The 20986-nt window shown below is 41.9% G+C and overlaps 1 long non-coding RNA gene across 1 annotated transcript; it reads right to left on the bottom strand.

Moving 5' to 3' along the window:
• Positions 1–3878: 3878 nt before the first annotated feature.
• On the bottom strand, positions 3879–19574 carry LOC119872180. Its single transcript, XR_005360807.1, has 3 exons — positions 19537–19574; positions 18379–18455; positions 3879–3992 (listed from the first exon to the last, which is right to left on the bottom strand). It is a non-coding gene; the product is annotated as an uncharacterized LOC119872180 (long non-coding RNA).
• Between the last annotated feature and the right edge of the window lie 1412 nt (positions 19575–20986).

Below are 20986 nucleotides of genomic sequence, written 5' to 3'. Positions count from 1 at the left end.
ACCCACAGGGAGCCTGCTTCTCCCTCTGTCTGTGTCTCTGCCTCTCTCTCTCTCTCTCTCTCTCTGTGTGTGTGTGTGTGTCTCATGAATAAATAAAATTGAAAGAAAAGAAAAAAAAGGAAAGAAAGAAAAAGATAGAAAGACAGACAGCTCCTCTGGCCATATAAGCATAAAATTCTGTACTCCCAAAAGAGATGATATCCAAGCAGGGAAAAGAGGCAAAGCTTTGCAACAGCCCCACCTGGTTTTGAATCCTGGTTCAGCTATTTACCACCCATGCAACCTTGGGCGAGTTAATGTCTCTGAATCTTGAGACATTGAATTTTAGCCTCATTGGCTAAAATCAGGGTATTTCCGTTGATCTCATTGAATTACTGTGGGATAATTTATCCACTCATTCCACAAATATTATTGAGGTCCTACTATGAGCCAGGCACTTTTCCAGAAACTGAGAATATAATGGCAAACTGCTATAAAGTTCTTACTTTCTTGGGACTTATTGGCCAGTGGATTGGATAATATGTAAAGCACTGGTACAGTGCCTGGAATATAGCAAACATCCCATGGTTTTCTCTCCTGTTTCCTGATTACTCTCTCTCTCTTCCCCAGTTAAGACCTTGCACTGGGGCCGGAGCTATCCATCTCCTTAACCAGGCTTTGACCACCATTCCTTAACCGTCAGGTCACAGCTCCTTTGCTATATCCCTTTAAACATTTGTCTAGAGCCTGCAGTTTCTGCTGATCCTTTCTCACTGCATACATGAGGAATAAAAGACCTGAGTTAATTAGGATATCAGTGCAGCTGTTTATAGGAGAGACATCCAAAATAATAGTGGCTTTAAAAGTTATAAATTAATTTCTCTGTCATTAAAAAGTCTAGGTAGCAGGCAGTCAGCGTTTGGTATGGTGTCTGCACAATCACCTAGATACGAGGATCCTTCTAACTTGTTTCTCTGCCTCCCTCATTGCATGGCTCCATCTTATGGCCCAAGATGACTACTCTAATCATTACATCCATATCCCAGATAGTAGAAAAGGAAAAAGTGGGGAAGGTGTGCCCCTTTTTCTGTAAAAGCATAACTAAGAAGATACACCTATGGTTTATCCCCACATCCCACTGACTAGAACTTCAATCCATGGCCATGCTCAGCCAGCTGCAAGGAAGGCAGGGAAGTGCAGTCTTTGCCTGAAAGCCACACATCTTTCTGACCCACTGCAGGGGGTTTTGAATGCTGCTTATGGTTGCTAATCTTGGTATTGACCTCATGGTAAAACAGGTATTGGTGAATGATAGGGCCTTTTACATCATATAAGATTTGATGGTTGTTTTTCATCCAAACAACCTTCTCAAATATTTGTAACGTAGAAGGTCCAAAGAAGAGCTTACAAGTTAGGGGAGTTTCTAAGGAAGGTGGCCTTCTTGAGTTCCAAAAAAGCCTTAAAGGGTGGCATTTGCTTGGTGGTCAGTCCAGTTCTGTTTTTAAGGCTGAAATGTTGTCCAGACTTTGCCAGTGGACCCATTTCTCCAAAGTGGACTTACCTGAAACAGAAGTTGGTACGTAAGGTGTAATTTCAAAATATTCATTTACAATGAGAAATATGATTGTCTGGGGATCCCTTGGTGGCACAGCGGTTTAGGGCCTGCCTTTGGCCCAGGGCGCGATCCTGGAGTCCCGGGATCGAGTCCCACGTCGGGCTTCAGGCATAGAGCCTGCTTCTCCCTCCTCCTGTATCTCTGCCTCTCTGCCTCTCTCTCTCTCTCTCTCTCTCTCATAAATAAAAAAATAAAATTAAAAAAAAAGAAACATGATTGTCCACTCGAGCCCAATGGCCATCACAGTCTCTACTATAGAGAACGTCACATGGGAAGCCAAACTATAATCAAATGTTTGCCAGTGGGGGAAAAAAAACTGAGCTTGATTAATCACTCTCAAATGTGGTGGCCACAATGAGTTTGGCCAGAAGCCAGGGCCTTGGCTTCTTATTCTACTGATAAATGTCACCACAGGTTCTCAAGAGAAGGAATGCTATAGGCAAAATCAAGCTTTGTACAAAAAGGCTTTTGTCCCAAAACTAAACTTTTTGGCCCATTCTAAAGGTAGATCAAAGTCCTACTTTGGTGCAAGCAAGTCTTTCTCCCTGACCTCTTTCCCCACCTTTACTTCTTGATCTAGGGGCTTGTAGAAGACCCAGAGATACATCACTCAAGTCTCCCTTTGAGAGAAGCAAGCTGCCCAGTGGCAAGGACTATGAATAATTGACAGCCTCCATCTGGTAGCTCCTTCAGGGTCCTTACCTTTGAATCAAGGTAACACTCTTTGTGGGTTGGCCCCTGGCCAATGACTGAGCAAGGTTGTAGTACTAGGGCCTCGTCATTTTTGCCCATGTGGGACTCCTCTGATAGGCAGCCTGGGCTCTAGCACTCCCCCTGGATTGGGAGAAACCTTATGAGGTCTGCAATGTAGTCTCAGGGCTCCCCTGACCCCATCTTGCCTTCTCCCTTCTCTCCTTCCTTTTCTTTTACAGTGCAAAAAACCTTTGCATTCTGTCTCCACTGTGGTGTTCCAAGGAGCCCAACCTGCAACAGTGCTCTGAATCAGAGGCCAGCAAATTATGGTCCATGACCCAATACTGGTCTGTGGCCTGCTTTTGTAAATAAAGTTTTATTGGCACACAGCCAAGCCTACTGCTTACTGTGTCTATGGCCGCTTTTGCACTACAGTGGCAGTGTTGAGTAGCTGCCACAGAGCCTTGCAAAACCTAAGATATTTAATAGCCAGGGGGCCTTTACAGAAAGTTTGCCAACTTCTGCTCTAGATATTACAGTTGATGACAACCCAAGTCATGCAATGAAAAAAGAGGGTCTTTTCTCAAGGCCTGGATCCATGAGCCTGAGACATTACTCTGTACCTCATTTTATGTGTGTTCTTCCCTGGCTCATGTCTTGAACAATATCCTAAAGTAGATAAGTGAACTTCAAGTCAGAGTTTGGAGCCTGAAAGATATTGGAAGATCAAGGGAAGGGTCTCTGTCATCTCATGGGGTCCAAACTGTCTCCTCTCCCCAGCTGCTGCCTTTGTGATGAAGCTACAACAGCAATCCTACTATGCCCAATGTATCTAAGCTTAAATAGACTTACAAGTTTTTGTCATGACTGTGAAAAGCAGGAGGCAAGGATGTCGGGTAATCTCTTACTGCACCTAGCCAACATCTACTTTTGGAAACTGTACGCTGATTTTCCTCTGGGAAGCTACCCTTCTCCCATTTATAATCATGTGATTAATGTAGGGGCTAATCCCCCCTCTGGATCCAGGGATGGGCATATGACCCTAGTCTGGTCAATCTGAGTGTTCCACTCTTCTGAGTACCATAATCAGATTGCAGATGGGCACGTAACCAAAACTGTTTTTGACTAGAGGTATTAGAAGTCATTTCTCTACTGCCAAATTGCTGAAAAGACTGATATATAAACCTGGCGTTTCCAGAAGCTGTCTTGCTGTCACCCAGGGAATGCTTGTCTGTGAATGATGCCAACACCAAGGAAAGCAGAGTAAAGACTGAGGTGGATGCATTCCTGTGGGCTTCATTTCCACACCTGGATCCAGTCATGCCCAAGGCTAGATCCAGCCCCCAGAATTTTCAGTTATACAAGCCAACAGGTTCTCCATTGTGCCTAAACAAATTTGAGTGGGATATTCTGTCACTTGCAGTCCCAAAGACGTGACTCATCTTAGGACTACATCCACACCAGACCCTATGACACACTGGATATTCCAGAGAAGAGACGGGAACTTCTTGAGAGGAAAAAGACATTGAAAGGATACAAGGAAGAGGTGACCCAGACTTGCCTCTCTACATCCCCAGGAGGATGTGCAGGTGTCCTGGCTGCAGAGACTCAGACCGCAGTGATGGATGATATCTTTATTCCAAAGCCCTCTGCTGTGATTGTGGTGCCCTGAGCAGATGGTTTTCCCAATGCAGTGAAGCAATCCCTTCAAGAAACAGTCTTAACGTTATTTCCAAATCCTCAAAGGTGGGTAACCAGGGGGATTTTATTAGACATATTTATTCTATAATCCAGCGTCTCACAAGACATCTAGAAGCTTCTTTTAAGCTGCCTCTCCTGCCTCCCAGCTATAATTCTCGTGTTGCTTCCCAGACATTAAAAATAAAATGAAAAAGCCCCTGTTGTGCAGGATGAAACAGGCTTAGCTGAAAGGCTCTCGCTTCCGCCCCCGCCAGCTGGTGGACATCCCTGCCTTCTACCTCCTTCCTGTCTGTGCTAAGTCTCCTTGTGTCAGGGAGCCTTCACCTGCCATGGTCAAACCGACTTTAGATCTGCAAGGCTGAGGCAATGGTTGAAATGCAACACAAAACTACCCTATTTATATTTTCATTTCTATTAGACCTTTATAATGATTCCTTATTGAACTGAAGCTTAAATGGCTAAAGACTGATCGTAATAGAACATTTAATTGTTTGCTTGTCTAACTCTCTCAGCCCTAATTAAATATTGTTTTTCATTGAGCAGCTTACACGGCGATGTTTTTTTCCTGTCACTGAAGAGAGCAAGGGGGCTGAGGCAGAATTCAGATGAGCCCATGCTCACTCAGTGTTCTCATCCTATTCGGTTTTCATCCAACAGTGGGGAACAGAGCCCTCTGGAGGGAGAATCAGAGTTCTAGGGAACAGCTTTCCAAGATGACCTCATGCAGGCCCTCAGAGGGGAAGGAGTTAGAAGATGAGGGATGAGAGCTCATGCTACCTTGCAGGGATTCCTACAGAAGGTGCAAGATCTGGGTGTGAAAAGCTGGCATTGGAGCTGTCACTGTCACCTTTCTTCACACTCCCCTTCTCACCCACCTCCAGGCCGTCACCCTGGCCCACGCCACCATCACCTCTCACCAGATTATTACAGAAGCTTCTTGATTGGCCTCCTATGTTTATCCCAGCTTCACTACAGTATGTTTCCAGCACAGCAGCCAGAGTCCTTTCACGTCACTCCCCCTCCGAGGGTCCCCCAGTGGCTCCCAGCTGACTCAGAAGAAAGCCAGGGTTCTGACAATGGCCTCCACCCTGCTGTTCCCTCTGGCCTTGCCTCCTAGTACTCATCCCTTTGCTCATTCAGCTCCAGCACCACTGACCTCCCTGCTGTCTCCTCGGATCCTCTTCATAAGCTTCCTCTTTAGGGCTTTTCACTTGCCATTCCCTCTGCCTGGAATATGTCTCTCCTGGAAAGCTTCAGGGTTCACTCCCTCACACCTTTATCCAAATGTCACTTCTCAGTGGGGCCTCTACGCCTTACATACTCCCTATCCTCCACCTCCGTTTTATTTTCCCCCATAGATTTTACTACTGACATACACTTTAGTTCACCTACTTATTTTGTTTACTGTTTATCTGGCCTACTAGATGTTAGCTTTAGGAGGGCAAAGATTTTCCTCTGTTGGTTTCACTGCTGACTCCGGCACTGAATAGTTATGCAAATAAATATTGTTTTTGACTGACTGAAGTGAACGAATAAATGCAAACATGCATAAATGAATGAATTCATTTCTGGCCATGAATCCCAGTGGCCAGGGACTGACTACTCTAGGCCAGGAGCCTGGATGTATCTGCACTTTGCATTCCAGAATTCTGGGCATTAAAGAAATCTTCCCATGGGTGATGAAGGTGCTAAGGGCAGAGTAAAGTCCAGAGCTCAGAATGAGCCCCAGCCTTCTAGCTATAAATGCTGATTAAAGCCTAGGGCAACACTGTGAAAGAGGAGGGGGACGTGAACGTGAGTTCGAAAAGGCCTTGGTTCATAGCATGAGAAGGGGCAAGTTGCCTCAAGGAGATTCTCTGAAGGCATCAGGCAAGGACAGCTCCGTGAGTGAAGCCATTACTGTGAACACCCATGGAGACCGGGGAAGCTCTGGGAGCCTGGGGATGGTTTGTCTGTCAATTCAGAAAAACATTTCCAGAAGGGAAGAAGGAAGTAAGATATCTGGGATCACCCCCTTTGTACAGGACCGATTCACAGGATCACGGGGCTAAGGTCATATGGCCCGTCTCCAGGACCAAAATGATTGAGACACATCTTTCTCCAAAGGCTAATGGAGAAGGGGGTTCCAGTTTAACCCTGTTCATCAAGTCTGGGCTTCCAAACTTCTTACAGAAAGGTAGTATTTTCCTATGAGACTTCAACATTTCAGAACCTCATTCAGTTCAACCCAACATTTATTCATTCATCAAGTTTTCAAGGTATGCACATTTTACATTTTGACAGTTGTGTCAATCCACCCACCAGAAATATTGTAGCAGTTTATATTGTTCTTTTCTCATGCCTTACATTGAGTATCTATCTATATTTCTACCTGCTTTGAGGGAAATCACACTTCCCAGAAATTTGTCTATTTGATTTATCCTTTCAAAGTTCTGGTCCTTGATTTGATTAATCAATTCCACTGACTTTTTTGCTTTTGATTAATGTAAGCTCTTATCTTTATTAATTTCTTCTTCTCACTTTTATTTTGCTGTTCATTTTCTAGCTCCTTATTTTGAATTCTTAATCCAATTATTCTCATCTTCAGTGTTCAAGCATATTTATTTTAGTAATAACAGCTTTAGATTATGGATTTTACTAAGAATAACTTTAGTCACACTCCCGTATGTATTTTTATAGAGTGTCCTCATCATCTTAAATGTCTAGTCTGTTTTTTCAGTATCGATTTCCACTTTGACAGAAGGGCTATTTTTTATTTTGTCTCATTTCCAGATGGCTACCACTTATCTTAATTTAGGCATAGTCTTGCTATTAATGGGATCGGGAAATATAGTTTGTAAAATTTTAATTTGGGGATTTGTTGTGCATTGCTTTGCCTGGGTACATACATTGTATCAGTCAGGATGGGTTAAGGTTAAGCTGCAGTAACAATCAAAAATTCTCAGTGGCTTAAATAACATGGGTAAACTGGGTATTCTTCTCATCATGCTCACTCAGGGACCTGAGCTGATAGAGGCTCCATTTTGACACATGCTTCCATGATCACAGGGGCAGAGAAAAGAGAGCCTGGCTCTTAAAGCCACTTCTGTGTCCATTTCATTGGCCAAAGAAAGTTTGGAGGCCTGAGTTCAACAGAGCATGGCTGTCTTATCCTCTCAATGGAGGACGGCTGAATATTTGTGAATAAATATTTTACCATATGCATTCAACAGATATTTATAAAGGATGATGAAGATACCTCCCACTATACATCAAAAACTGTTAGAGACATTGGGATCCTGGCAGATATTGTTGGTTGGTGTCCTGCCTCCCATTCTCATCCCTGACCCTCCTTTTCCCATCCACTTTCCAGCCAGAGGTGGCTATGTGACCCAGATGTAAGTGGAAGTTGGTGGGACTCCTGGGAAAGCTTTTTCTTCTTTTTTTAAACTTTTGCTTTTCTGATGTTAGTGCCGCCTTGTCTTCTTCCTTCTTCCTGTCTTGACTGTTAATGTAGAGGCACACCAAGAGAATTCCATAAATATTTGCTTTGACATTGTTGAGCATCTATACCAATATCAGCAGCTGCCTACTTTCAGATTTCTCATATGAAGAAAATAGTAGCCTCATGTTCGTATAAGCCACTGTGGTTGGGTTTCTTGTTACTTGCATCTGAAAGCATTTCTGAGTCATAAAAGAATTCAGCATGTAAAACAAAATAGGGATCCCTGGGTGGCGCAGCGGTTTGGCGCCTGCCTTTGGCCCAGGGCGCGATCCTGGAGACCCGAGATCGAATCCCACATCGGGCATCCCGGTGCATGGAGCCTGCTTATCCCTCTGCCTGTGTCTCTGCCTCTCTCTCTCTCTATCATAAATAAGTGAAAATTGAAAAAAAAGACTAAAAAAAAAAAAAACAAAATAGACAATTCCCATCTTCAGTGAATAATAATTCTTTAAAAGTATTGTTATGAAATAATAGAAAAGAGATACATTGGTTTCTGCCCCTAGTTCCTGCACAGAACTCCTAAAACCCTTGTAATTTCCTAAGTGACCAGAGCACTGAAAACTTATTTTGTTCTAATATTTGACCCCAGTTCCTGACACAGAGTTCCTAAATGCCTTGGAATTTCCTAGGTGATAGTAGTGTCTTTTGGTCTAATGAAAGAACTCCGGGTGGGCTCCTGGGTGGCCCTTGGATGGAGGCTGGTCACCAGAAAGACCAAGATATGATTAGAAGCCTGGAATTTTCAGTCCCACCAACTCTCTCCTCCTCATTCCCCACAGAAGGAAAAGGGGTAGAAATGGAGTCAATAACTGATCATGCTGATATGATGAAGCCTCCATAAAAATCTCAAAGTATGGGGTTTGCAGAACTTCCATGCGGGTGAACATATCCACATACCAGGAAGGTGATGTACCCCAATTCCACAGGGACAGAAGCTCCTGTGCTTGGGACCCTCCCAGACCTTGCTCTTTGTATCTCTTTATCTTTTCATATGTTGTCCCAGTAAGTGTAAAAAGTGTTTCTCTTAATTCTATGAGCTGCTCTAGCAAATACTTGAATTCAAAGTAGGGTGGTTTATGTATACAATGGAATATTACTCAGCTATTAGAAATGACAAATACCCACCATTTGCTTCAACGTGGATGGAACTGGAGGGTATTATGCTGAGTGAAGTAAGTCAGTCGGAGAAGGACAAACATTATATGTTCTCATTCATTTGGGGAATATAAATAATAGTGAAAGGGAAAATAAGGGAAGGGAGAAGAAATGTGTGGGAAATATCAGAAAGGGAGACAGAACGTAAAGACTGCTAACTCTGGGAAACGAACTAGGGGCGGTAGAAGGGGAGGAGGGCGGGGGGTGGGAGTGAATGGGTGACGGGCACTGGGTGTTATTCTGTATGTTAGTAAATTGAACACCAATAAAAAAAAAATGAAAGTAAAAAAAAAAAAAAACAAAAAAACAAAAAAACAAAAAACAAAGTAGGGAGGTGAAGGTAATCATGAAACCTCTGATTTGTAGCCAAGTCAACAGAAGTTGTGGGTAACCTGTGACCTACCACTTGTGAATTGCATCTGAAGTGGGGAGGGGGGGCAGTCTTGTGGGACTGGGCCCTTAACCTATGGATTCTGTGCTACTCAAGTTAGTGTCAGAATTGAATTGACTATCCAGTAGGATACCCAGCTGGTATCATGGAGAGTTGCTTTGTGTGGGAAAAACACCATACATCTGGTGTCCAAAGTGTTGTGAGTGTGGTAGTTGTGTGAGAGTAAAGGAGAAAGACGCAAGAGGAAGGAGTTTTTCCTACTCATCTATGGACAGCTGAAAAGAATGCTAAATATGTATTCTAAATATGTAAAAGCTTATATAGTCCCAGATTATCATTGATCTTTAAAAATATGCTATGAGATGAAGTAAGACTGTCAAAATGTTGATAATTGTGGTACAAAGAATCTTCTTTTTCCCAATAAAACGTTTTTCTCAATTTTAATAGGCTTAACCACCACACTGTTACTTGGCCAACTCTAATTTTCACTGATATCAGTGATTTACCACTGTTATTTTTATAACAGCTTTATTGAAACTATAATTCACATATCATATAATTCACCAATTTTAAATGTACATGGTTTTCAGTATATTCAGAGTTGTGCAACCATCACCACAGTCTATTTTAAAATATTTTCATCACTCCAACAAGAAACTCTGTATCCCTTAGAAGTAATCCCTATTTCACCCAAACTCCCCCCACCCCCTCCACCCTTCCTCCATCCCACTTCTGCCCACAGCCTTAGGTAACTACTAATCTATTTTATGCTTCCATGGATTTGCCTATTCTCAACATTTCATATAAATGGATTCATATAAATGGAATGATACATTACGTGGTCTTTTAACATCAGCTTCTTCCACTTAGCATGTTTTCACAGTTCATCCATGTTGGCAGGTATCAGTACTTTATTTCTTTTTGTTCCTGATTATTCCATTGTATGAGTATACCACATTTTTTCATCCATTCATGTAGAGGCACACCAAGACAACACACACAACACACAACACACACACACAACATTTCAATTGTTTTCCTTTTTTAATATTGTGGATAATGTTGCTATAAATATTCATGTACAAGTTTTTGTTTGAACATCTTGATTTTGATTCTTTGGGGTATATACCTGTGAGTGGAATTACTGGATTGTTTAACTTTTTGAGGAACTTCCTAGCTGTTTTCCAAAGTGGTTGTACCAGTTTACATTCCCACCAACAGTGGATGAGGGTTCCAATTTTTCCTCTCCTCTCCAACTCTTATCACATCTTTTGTATTTTAGCCATTCTTGTAAGTGGGAAATGCTATCTCGTTGTAGGTTTGATTTGCATTTCCCTGATAACTAATAATGTTGACATCTTTTCACATGTTTATTGGTCATGTGTATATATATACATATATATATATATTTTTTAAGATTTTATTTATTTATTCATGAGAGACACAGAGAGGTAGAGACATAGGCAGAGGGAGAAGCAGGCTCCCTGCAGGGAGCCTGATGCCAGACTCTGACTCCATCCAGATCACAACCTGAGCCAAAGGCAGATGCTCAACCACTGAGCTACCCAGGCATCCCAGTCATGTGTATATCTTCTTTAGGGAACTATTTTTTTTTTTGCCCATTCTTAAAAGGAGTTGTCTTTGCATTTTTTAGTTGTAAGAGCTCCTTATCTATATTAGTACAAGTTCCTTATCAGAAATATGATTTGCAAAATTTATCTCCCATTCTATGGGCTGTCTTTTCACTTTTCATTTATGTCCTGAGCATAAAAACTTTTAATTTTGATGATGTCAATTACTTTTTTCCTTCTGTTTGTGTTTTTGGTGTCAAGGTCACAAAGATTTATATCTGTTTTCTTCTAAGAATGTAAGAGTTTTAGTACTTAATATCTCAGTCTTCAAACCATTTTGAGTTAATTTTTCTGCATGGTGTGAGGTAGACATTCAACTTCATTCTTTTGCATGTGAGATCCAGTTATCCCTGCATTTGTTAAAAAGACTATACTTTGGGGCAGCCCCAGTGGCGCAGCGGTTTAGCACCGCCTGCAGCCCAGGGCGTGATCCCGGAGCCCCAGGATCGAGTCCCACGTCAGGCTTCCTGCAGGGAGCCTGCTTCTCCCTCTGCCTGTATCTCTGCCTCTCTGTGTCTCTATGAATGAATAAATAAATAAATAAATAAATAAATAAATAAATAAATAAATATTTTTTAAAAAAAAAAAGACTGTACTTTCTCCCGCTGGGTTGTCTTGATGCCTTTGTTGAAAATCAATTGGCTGTAAATATGAGGATCTCTATCTAGATTTTCAATTCTATTCCATTGATCAACATGTCTATCCTTATGGCAATACCACACTGTCTTGATCACTGTAGCTTTCTAGTAGGTTTTGCAATCAGGAAGTGTGAGTCCTTCAACTTTGTCCTTCTCTTTCAAGATTTGTTTTTATCTATTCTGGTTTCCATAAATTTCCATATGAATCTTAGCATAAGCCTGTTGATTTCTTCAAGAAGTCAGCTGTGATTTGGACAAAGATTTCATTGAATCTATAGATTAATTTAGGGAGTATTGCTATGTTAACAATACTGTCTTCCAATATAGAGCCTGTTTATTTAAATCTTGCTTAATATCTTTCAATGTTTTATAGTTGTAATGTAGAAGTTCTAAATCTCTTTTGTTAAGTGTATTATTATTTTTGTGTTTTTATTATATTTTTCGATGCTATTGGAAATGGTATTATTTTCTTCTTTTCATTTCCAATTTGTTCATTACTAGTATAGAAATACAATTGATGTTTGTATATTGACCTTATATGCTGCAGTCTCACTGAATTCATTTATTAGTCCTAATCATTTTTAGTGGATTTTTTATGATTTCTACACACAAGACCATGTCATCTGCAATTAGAGATAATTTGACTTCTTTGTCCAATCTGGATGCCTTTTATTCCCTTTTATAGCTAATTGTCCTGGCTACAACCTCCAATACAATGTTGAATAGAAGTGGTGAGAGCAGACATCCTTCTTATTCTTGATTTTAGGGAGAAAGCATTCAGCTTTTCACAAGTATGATGGCAGCAAGTCACCTCAATAATATGAACTCAGATGTGGTTAAAGGGGCTTCGTATGAATAACAAAAGACACTCCTTTCATATTTATCACTCTTCTCAGGAAATTCCAAAGGTTTTAGGAGCTCTGTGCCAGGAACCAGGATGAAGACCAAATATGCATTTCTTATTATCAATCACAATATTATAAATGTCCTCTTTTTCATTCTCAATTTTAATAATTTGAGTTTTTTTTTTTCTTAATCAGTCTAGCTAAAGATTTGCCAATTTTGTTGGCTCATTCAAAATATCAACTTTTGGCTTCGTTGATTTTTCTCTATTATTTTTCTAGTCTCTATTTTACAAATTTCCACTGTAATCTTTATGATTTCCTCCTCCTTGCTTTGGGTTTAGTTTGCTCTTCTCTTCCCCTAGCTAATTTTAGTATCTTCTTTTTATACTTAGAATTTATAAAAATCCACAAAACATCTCCAAGTGCAGAGTTTTTTTTTTTTTCAACTAATCCTAAGCATAAATCAGGAAACCTTTTGACACAAAATTTAAGTATTCAGGTCAACCAAATTTCTCCTTTCCTTTGATTATTTCTTCCCCTCCATCTACTTCATTATGTATTTCTGGAACTCCTTTTTACATAAGTATTGAATAATTTGATCTAGTTTCATATCTTGTCTTTTATGATTTTTGTCTTTTTAAACCAAATTCTAGAGGAGTTCCTTGATAAAGCCTTTTAATTTATTCAGTTGATTATGCTATCCCATTTTTGAAATTATGCTTTGTATCTCCAAAATTTCTTTCGCTCCTCTGATGATACCTTTTCATAGGACCCTGCTTGTGCTTCTGTCATTACCTTACTCCCCTATATCTCCTGGCAACAGCATGGCTTTGGCTTCACAGTGTATACCTTGTCCTGAGTCTTCTGGGTACTTTCCCCTCCTTCACTTTGATGAATTCTTTCATGTGTCCAGAGGTTTTTCTCAGAAATAGGTGAAGATAGTTCAGTGCCAGTAGCTGAGAGTGAGCTTCATTAATGACTCCTCTTGTGGATGGATCATGAGACCAGAAGAAGGAAATTCTGCTTTGTTTGATCATTAGGTTGTTTGTCTAACTGACCTCAATTGCAGAAAGTTGAGGTAAATATGCCCTTTGGTTTATGGCATATTATCATATTCAGTCTGTGAAAAGCCTTCTTTTCATAAATAATTGAAAGTTCTTTCTCTTATTTATGCATATATTTAGTTATTCCCCTCACCCCCCAATAACCCCCTCCCCAAGGGGCTAATCACATACAGTACAGGATAGGTACTAATCACACACTACAGGATAACCCCTACCCCTATAGGTTGTGAATGCCCGCTCCAAGATTGTACTGTAGAACCCCTACTCCCTAGAACTCAGGACTTGTCCCTTGGATTGTCCTGTACTCAATGGTCCTTTTCTCTGTTGGGCTGGCTGAGAGACAGGGGCACCCAAAATGGCTGATCTTCCCACCAAGGCAACCGTGACCACCACATCATCTCCAGTAAATCAAAACCTAGTTGGAAAACTGAAACTTTCCATCTGGGACTTTCCAGCCAGGGTCCACCCCCCCATCGTCTGTACTATCCCCACCCCCAGCCAACCACCTAGGGACAGACACGGTGTTCCCTTGCCTAATTTGGCAAGGGGCCCACCCAGATCCAGACCTGGAACCAATAAGGCTTAAAAACCCCCATACTCTCCAACCCCTGCGCAACTTCCCCGACTCGGGCCACCTCTAGGAGTCACAGAACCTCACCTGGGAGCGCTCCCCATTAAAGCATTCTCTAACCTACTGCCTGGCTCTGCCGTTTTTTTAAATTTCTCCACCATTCATTTAGAAAAAAACCTAACATTCTCTATCCTTTCACTGATTCCACAGATGCTATGGGAAATGTGCTGTAGAATGAACATGGAGGGAGCCATAAAAACATCCTGCTACCCCACCTTCACCTTAGACCAATCAGAATCTTTAGGTGAGGGTTCTAGACATCAGGAATTTTTTTTTTAAATCCCTCCAGGGATTCTAATATGCGATGAGGGAAGAGATCCAGTACCTGAAGATTACTACTAAATTTCCAGAGGGCAGGAAAGCTATGCTCCTTTCTCTGTCATAAGAAGACAGTGCCTTGCTCAGCCCTGGTTTGGGTCAGAGTAGTTCACCTCATAAACCTAGCATCACATTTATACTCATGCTTGGTGGGGAGGGGAGGCAAGAGGGACTTTTTTTTTAGTGAGTCAACCAGAGAGAAGAGTATGTATATTTTCCCAAGGCCATTCCGGAGGTGAGTAGGCTCCTAACTCTTGGTACACAGCTCTGACTGCAAGAACCTTTTTGATGTGCCTCAAGGCTAGATCACTGAGTTCCATGGCCTTCCTTGTCCACTCACCTTTGATGAAGGTCAGGGAAATAATAGTCACTAACCCGATTAATGCCAAGCCAGACATTTTTCTAAATACATATGTGACACTGAGGCACAAAACTGCTAAAAAAAATTTTACCCAAGGCCACAAAGCTAGGAAGCGGTAAAGCTGGGACTTGAACCCAGGCAGTCTGGCTTCAGAATCCATGATTTCAGAACTGCTCCATTAGACCATCCCTGCTGCAGGAAGTGTGTGGCTTTTCCTACCACTAGCACCACAAGTCAGAAAGAAGCCAGCATGAGATTCTGAGCAAATATTTGTGGAACATCTACATGTGCAGGAACAAATCCACATAGTCTCACGGAGGTTCTGAGGCATCGGACACTCAAACCTCTCCTCCCTGTCCTTGTGCACACCTGTTCCCCTGGAGCTTCTCTGGCACATCTTTGCCCTACCTTGCTCTCTGAGAAACCTCTAGGTGGCTGCCTTCCTTCTGCTCCTCTGAGCTCAGGATGGCTCAGCAAAGACTGGGAAACTGGTCACCCAGCTCTGACCACTGCCACTTTTACCCTGGGAATAGCACACGTCAGACATGGGGCCAGAGCAACTGCACAGAGAAAGACTTTCTGTCCTGAGCTCTTACAGAGGGCCTGGCTGCTAAAGCCCCATTAGCCCAACCCACAGGCTTGGGGAGAAGGCATTCAGGGAACACAAGAGTGGTTGTTAAGTAGAAAGTGCCACGCATGTCGCCCCTTTGTTATCCTCTTTCTGCACTGTCACTCTGACAAGCTCTGCCTGACACAGGGGCATTAATTTTTCATGCCACCCTGCTGCAGACACACAGATTTGTTTGGAGCGATGATAAATGAAATGCAAATGTGGCTGGGAGCCCAGTGCTGAGATGCTGAGACTACAGGTCACATCATGCTTCCGCCTCATCCTCCTGTCCCCATGACACCTCCAGCCACTGCTTTACATCTGCTACATCCCGTGGCTCTGCAGAGCAAAAGGTGACTGCTGAGGAGAGGGAATACAATATTCTCGGCGGGTAGCAGCAAAGTTGATTAAGAAAAATTCACTCCCTCAATATGGTTTCTGATCTCATGTTTATCTTCATTTGAACCATCCTGGGTAGATGTGTTTTAATTGCAAGCAACAACCATTCCTTTTCCAGAAGCAGGCAGGGCATAAATTATAAAATAAATAAATGATTAAGAAACATCTAATTATTGTTATTAGTTTCTTACTTGAAGGTACTTCCAAGCCGCTTCTTATTAAAGTCATTCATCAAGGAGCCACCGTGCCCTTTCTGGAGGCGCTGCTCCCAGGACCAGTGCAGGACTCACTGTCTCATGCAGCACGCAGTGCTTAATAAACACGGAGAATATTGATGGCCGTGAATTCCTCCCTCAGCCTAAACTCCAGCATGATGGATTGATGCTTCCTAAACATGGCGAATATTCCTCCGGCCATTCATCAGCCCTACCACAAATACAGGTGTCAGCCGGAGCAGACGTCAGCCTCTAACTGCCTTCTCCAGAGCACACATACAGAGAAAAGCCCGCATTTCCCACACAGGGACCTCATCAATTTTGCATGTGCTGCAGTCCCTTGACTTATTAAATATTTATAACAATGTCATTATTTACCAAACAAGCTACCAGGCTGTGCCCACGGCCCCCAGAGCCATAAGCCTGAGTTTATGGAGCAGGGACCTCCTTTCAGGGCCTCCCTGCCTCTAGAGAGCCTTTTGAGTAGAGGCAATTGGGTCTAGCAGATAGGTTTCTCTGCCTTCCTTCAAAAATGCATGTGAAGGTCTCTCCATGTTTTGGAGAAGGAACAACAGGGCCAGAGGTGCATCATCCTGGTGGAGATCAAAGCACAGTGAAGTTTAAGGGTGTCCAGAGCTGGGAGCTCTCCCACTGGGAACCCGCATTTGCCATTCTGCCATCCTTGCCAAGATGTCCTCACCCTTCCCCTGATCTACTCTCTAAGTCACTCTCTTCTCTGATTCTACAATCCAGAGCTCTAATGCTTCCATGTAATGGCCAGTTATGTCTTTAGGCAAGAGACAAAGAACCTCATTCACTCCACAAAGATTTATTGAGATTTACAAAGATTGAGTTGCAAGGCACTGCCTCAGATGCTGGGCTGTCTCCCCAAACTCACTCCCCCAGGCTTCTCTGCCAGAGCCCACCCTTCTACCCTCCCAAATACTGGTTGGAAATGTCAGACACTTCCTTCGATTTTCTTGCAATTTGGTCATAAGTAGATAACCAAGATCCTGGTCAACAAGAGGGAAGTATTTTTAGAGGAGGCTGGGGATGGTCTCTGGGAAATAGTCTCTTACTGGTCGAGAGACCTAGGCCATTATGTTTACACAACTGTGGCAGCCACAGAAGACCAAGTTTGCGGACAAAGGCTACCATGCTAAGAATGGCAGACAGAAGAACCATGGTTCTCAATGACACTGATGAGCACTGCTCTAACCCCTGCACCTGCTCTGCTTCTAGACTTCTTACAAAATTAGGTTCTTAAAATGTCTTTCTTTTGCTACAGTAATAAAAAATCTCGCAGGCAAGATCCACTGATGGATTCTAAAATTTGAGTTGGCCAAAGTCTGAGATCTTTACATGCTAATAATATCTCTCCCAAGACATTTATTAAGTACAAAGGGGAAAATTAGTAATTTTACGGTAGAGAAACCCAAAAACATCACCTTAACCAAGTGACCAAGATTCTTATATAACCAGTAATATGACATAGCAATATCATATAGTGAGAAGGGGATATTGCTTCTGTGATATTCTTGCCAAGAAACACAAAACCCCAATCTAATTGTGACACTGCATGAGAAGACCCAAACAAAGGGACATTCTACCCAACTGGCTGTGTTCTTCAAAATTGTCAAGGACATAAAAGACTACGAGTTGTCACAGATTGGAGGAACTGAGACAATTAAATGCATTGTGGGACCCAAGACTGGACAGGTGTGGAAAAACTTGTGAAATCCAGGTGCCTGAGTGGCTCAGTGGTTGTATATCTGCCTTTGGCTTAGGCCATTTTCCCAGGGTCTTAGGATCAAGTCCCGCACTGGGTTCCCCATAGGGAGCCTGCTTCTCCCACTGCCTATGTCTCTGCCTCTCTCTGTGTGTCTCTTATGAATAAATAAAATCTTTAAAAAAAAAAAACCACCAAAAAACTCGTGAAATTTGAATGAAGTCTGTAGTTTAGTTGACGGTGTTGCACCAGTGGTATCAGTGATTCTGTTGCACCAGAAATATCAGTTTCTGATATTAAACGTTGTACTAGAGTTACACAATACCCTAACATCTGGGGAAGCTGGGTGAAGAGTATATGGGAATTCTCCAAACTATTTTAGCAACTTTTCTGTGTCTAAAGTTATTACTTTTTGTTTCAAAAAAAATTGAGCCAAGGAGGTTCTCCTAAATTCTGTTACCAAAAAAACAGAAATTTCCTCACTTCTTGAATTTGCCATAATAAAAATCACTCAGAGATTACAAAGAAAAGGACTTTATGCAATCCAGATTCTCCTTCTAGTAACTGCATGGCCAAATACAGTTCTATAGGTTGATTGTTTAATTCTTTTTTTTTTAGCATCATATAGGGAATTGGATGTAATAATGTGAAAAAAAACCCACAAGCATTGTAGAATTAGGCCTAATTCACATCCAACACCTACTACTCATTATCTGTGTGATCTTAGGTTAAGTTATTAACTCACTCCAAGCCTCAGTCTTTATATGCATAAAACTGAAATAATGGAGCCCATGAAATTTAAATAGGGTAATGAGATAAAGAATGAATGCAGAGTGAGAGGACAGCATTGGATACGTGGGTCCAAAGAGGACTTCCTAGGTAGGGTGCCACTGAGAGGAGAAAGGACTTGTATGAATACCTGGGGGATGAGCATTCCTGAGAGGAAGCACCAGGTGCCAAGACCCGCTTCAAGATACTAAGAAGTAGCTTCTGTGCCTGAAAGTGAAGAAAGGAGGATATAAAATGGGTTGGAAAAGAGGGCAGATTTAGGACATAGCTGTGGGAGTAGATCTGGACAGGGCTTGTGAATGGATCTGATGTAAGGATGGGAGTTGAAGGATGGATCCCTGGTCTGGCCTGAGCAGCTGGGGTGGACAGTAATACCATATACTAAGTTCTAGAATGTGCTGGGAAGATGGATCAGAAGCAACATTTAAAGAGATAATGGCTAGGGATTTCTGAGTGGCTCAGCAGTTTAGCACTTGCCTTTGGCCCGGGGCATGATCCTGGAGTCTTAGGATCGAGTCCCACATTAGGCTCCCTGCATGGAGCCTGCTTCTCCCTCTGCCTGTGTCTCTGCCTGCCTCTCTCTCTCTCTCTCTCTCTCTGTGTGTGTGTGTGTGTGTTTCTCTCATGAATAAATAAAATATTTAAAAAAAATAAAGAGATAATAATGGCTAAAAAGTTTCCAGGCCTGATTCATAAAGTACAGGATAAAAAGACACTTAAGTGAAACTAATGGAAAACAAAGAGAAGCATCTTCAAAGCATTTAGAAAAAAAACTTGCAACACATTTTCAAAGGAAAACCATGAGATGAATAATCAACTCACTTATCAACAGAAATAACAGCAGAGACCACGGACTGAAAAGGAAAGAAAATAACTTGCAACCTAGAATTCTATTCCCAGTGAAAATACCCTCCAAAAGTAAAGGCAAAATAAAGACCCTTCCAATCAAACAGAAGCTAAGAGAGTGCATCGTGAGCACAGGCTGGGGAGAAAAAAAGAAAGAAAGAAAAAAAAAAAACACTAAAAGGAATTCTTCAGGCAGAAGGAAAACAATTGCAGGAAACACACTGGTAAACAGGAAGAGGGGGATAAGCAATGGAAGGTGAACGTACTGGTTCATCTAAATGAATGCTGGCTTTCAACATTCGTAATAATGTTAGTTACGTGTATTATGTATCTGTGCTTGATAAATACACATGGAATTGTAATGCATGGCAACCAGTAACAAATGGTAAAAAGGGTAAAATGGAATCAAAGTGTTCTGAGATCCTAAAGGGGCAAAACTTACTAAGTTTTCTTAGATTCTTCTGAATCAGGGATGCTGATACCACAAGGACAGCCACTAAAAAGAAAACAAAGTTAAGAGGATGAATAATAAGCTAACAGAGGTGAAAAACTGGAATTTAAAAACTGCTTGATTGATCTAAAAGAAAGGCAAGAAAGAAGAGAAAAAGAAACATAAAACAGGTGGGACAAATATCAAAGGAATGGTAAGACAGGAGATAAAATCAAATACACTTGTAATTAATGTAATGTATTAAATGTAAATAAACCAACCATCCCAATTAAGGCTTCCAATGAGCATGCAGACACTAATGGCCACATTTTACAGGTGAAGAATTTGAGGCACAGAGAGGTTAAGTAATCTGCCAAAGGCTGTCCAGCTAGGAGGTCATGATACCAGAACTGGAACTAGCAGCTTGCCTCTGGGACCTAAGCATGTCACCCCTCCAGGAGCAGCTCGTGCCTCTCTGCCCACCCACTATTTTAGGTCAGCATTTCACAGACTGCACCCAGATTCCTGCAACAAGCTTCTAACCCGAGCTCACAGGTGCCACATTGTTGCCATGGTGACCATGCCAAGGCACAAAATGGATCTCATCTCTCTCCTAAATTAAAATTTCTTCCTGGATACTCATTTACTTCAGGACAAACCTAAGTCATAATAGGTCTTTCTAGATGAGGCCTCTGCTGGCCTCCCTTCTCCCTCCATCTACACTTCCTGCTTTCCTGCCCTACTTTCCTGGAATGTAGGATTTTTCCTGGAAAGCTGGATTCCTGGGGTCCCCAGTCAGGAAGATAGGAGCTCTGTGCCAATGGCTCCTCCTCTATGAAGCTCCCATGAGGGTCGGCCCCTCTCCCCATGCCTAGTGTTATGATTATGAATGGCAGTATTCCCTGAGCACTTTCTCTATGCCAGGTACTGTGCTGGATGCTTTATGAGCATCCTTCCTATTGTAACCCTCACACTCCATGAACCCGCACAGTTTTTCCTCATCTTCTAGATAGGAAGGGGGCTCAGTATGGTTAAGTGAATTACTCAAGCAAACCCACTGATTCAGGTAGTCGATTTTTACTAAGTACTAATATGCCTGGCACTCTCTGAGGTACTGGGAAAAGAACAGCAGGTAAACAAGCTCTAGAGATGAGCATACCTACTATATATGTTTACAGACTCTATGTTGTATATCACATATAGACTATATGTTGCATATAGACTATATACTGCATATGTATTGCTTATAGACTGATACAGCATATATACTACTGCACATAGACCAAATATTACATATATTGCATATATTCCACATTGCATATATACTGCAGATAGACTGATGTTGCATACAGACTGCATATACACTGTGGTAGTTAGTGACAAGTTACATGAAGCAAATAAAGTAGAGAAGAGGGAGAGAACATGAAGTAGGTTGCAATGTTTTAAATGGGTGGTCAGGGGA

This window comes from Canis lupus, chromosome 6 (genome assembly GCF_011100685.1).
Source record: "Canis lupus familiaris isolate Mischka breed German Shepherd chromosome 6, alternate assembly UU_Cfam_GSD_1.0, whole genome shotgun sequence".
NCBI lineage: Eukaryota > Metazoa > Chordata > Mammalia > Carnivora > Canidae > Canis > Canis lupus.
Note: the sequence above shows the minus strand (reverse complement) of the source record. Positions and strands in the feature narration are given on the sequence as shown.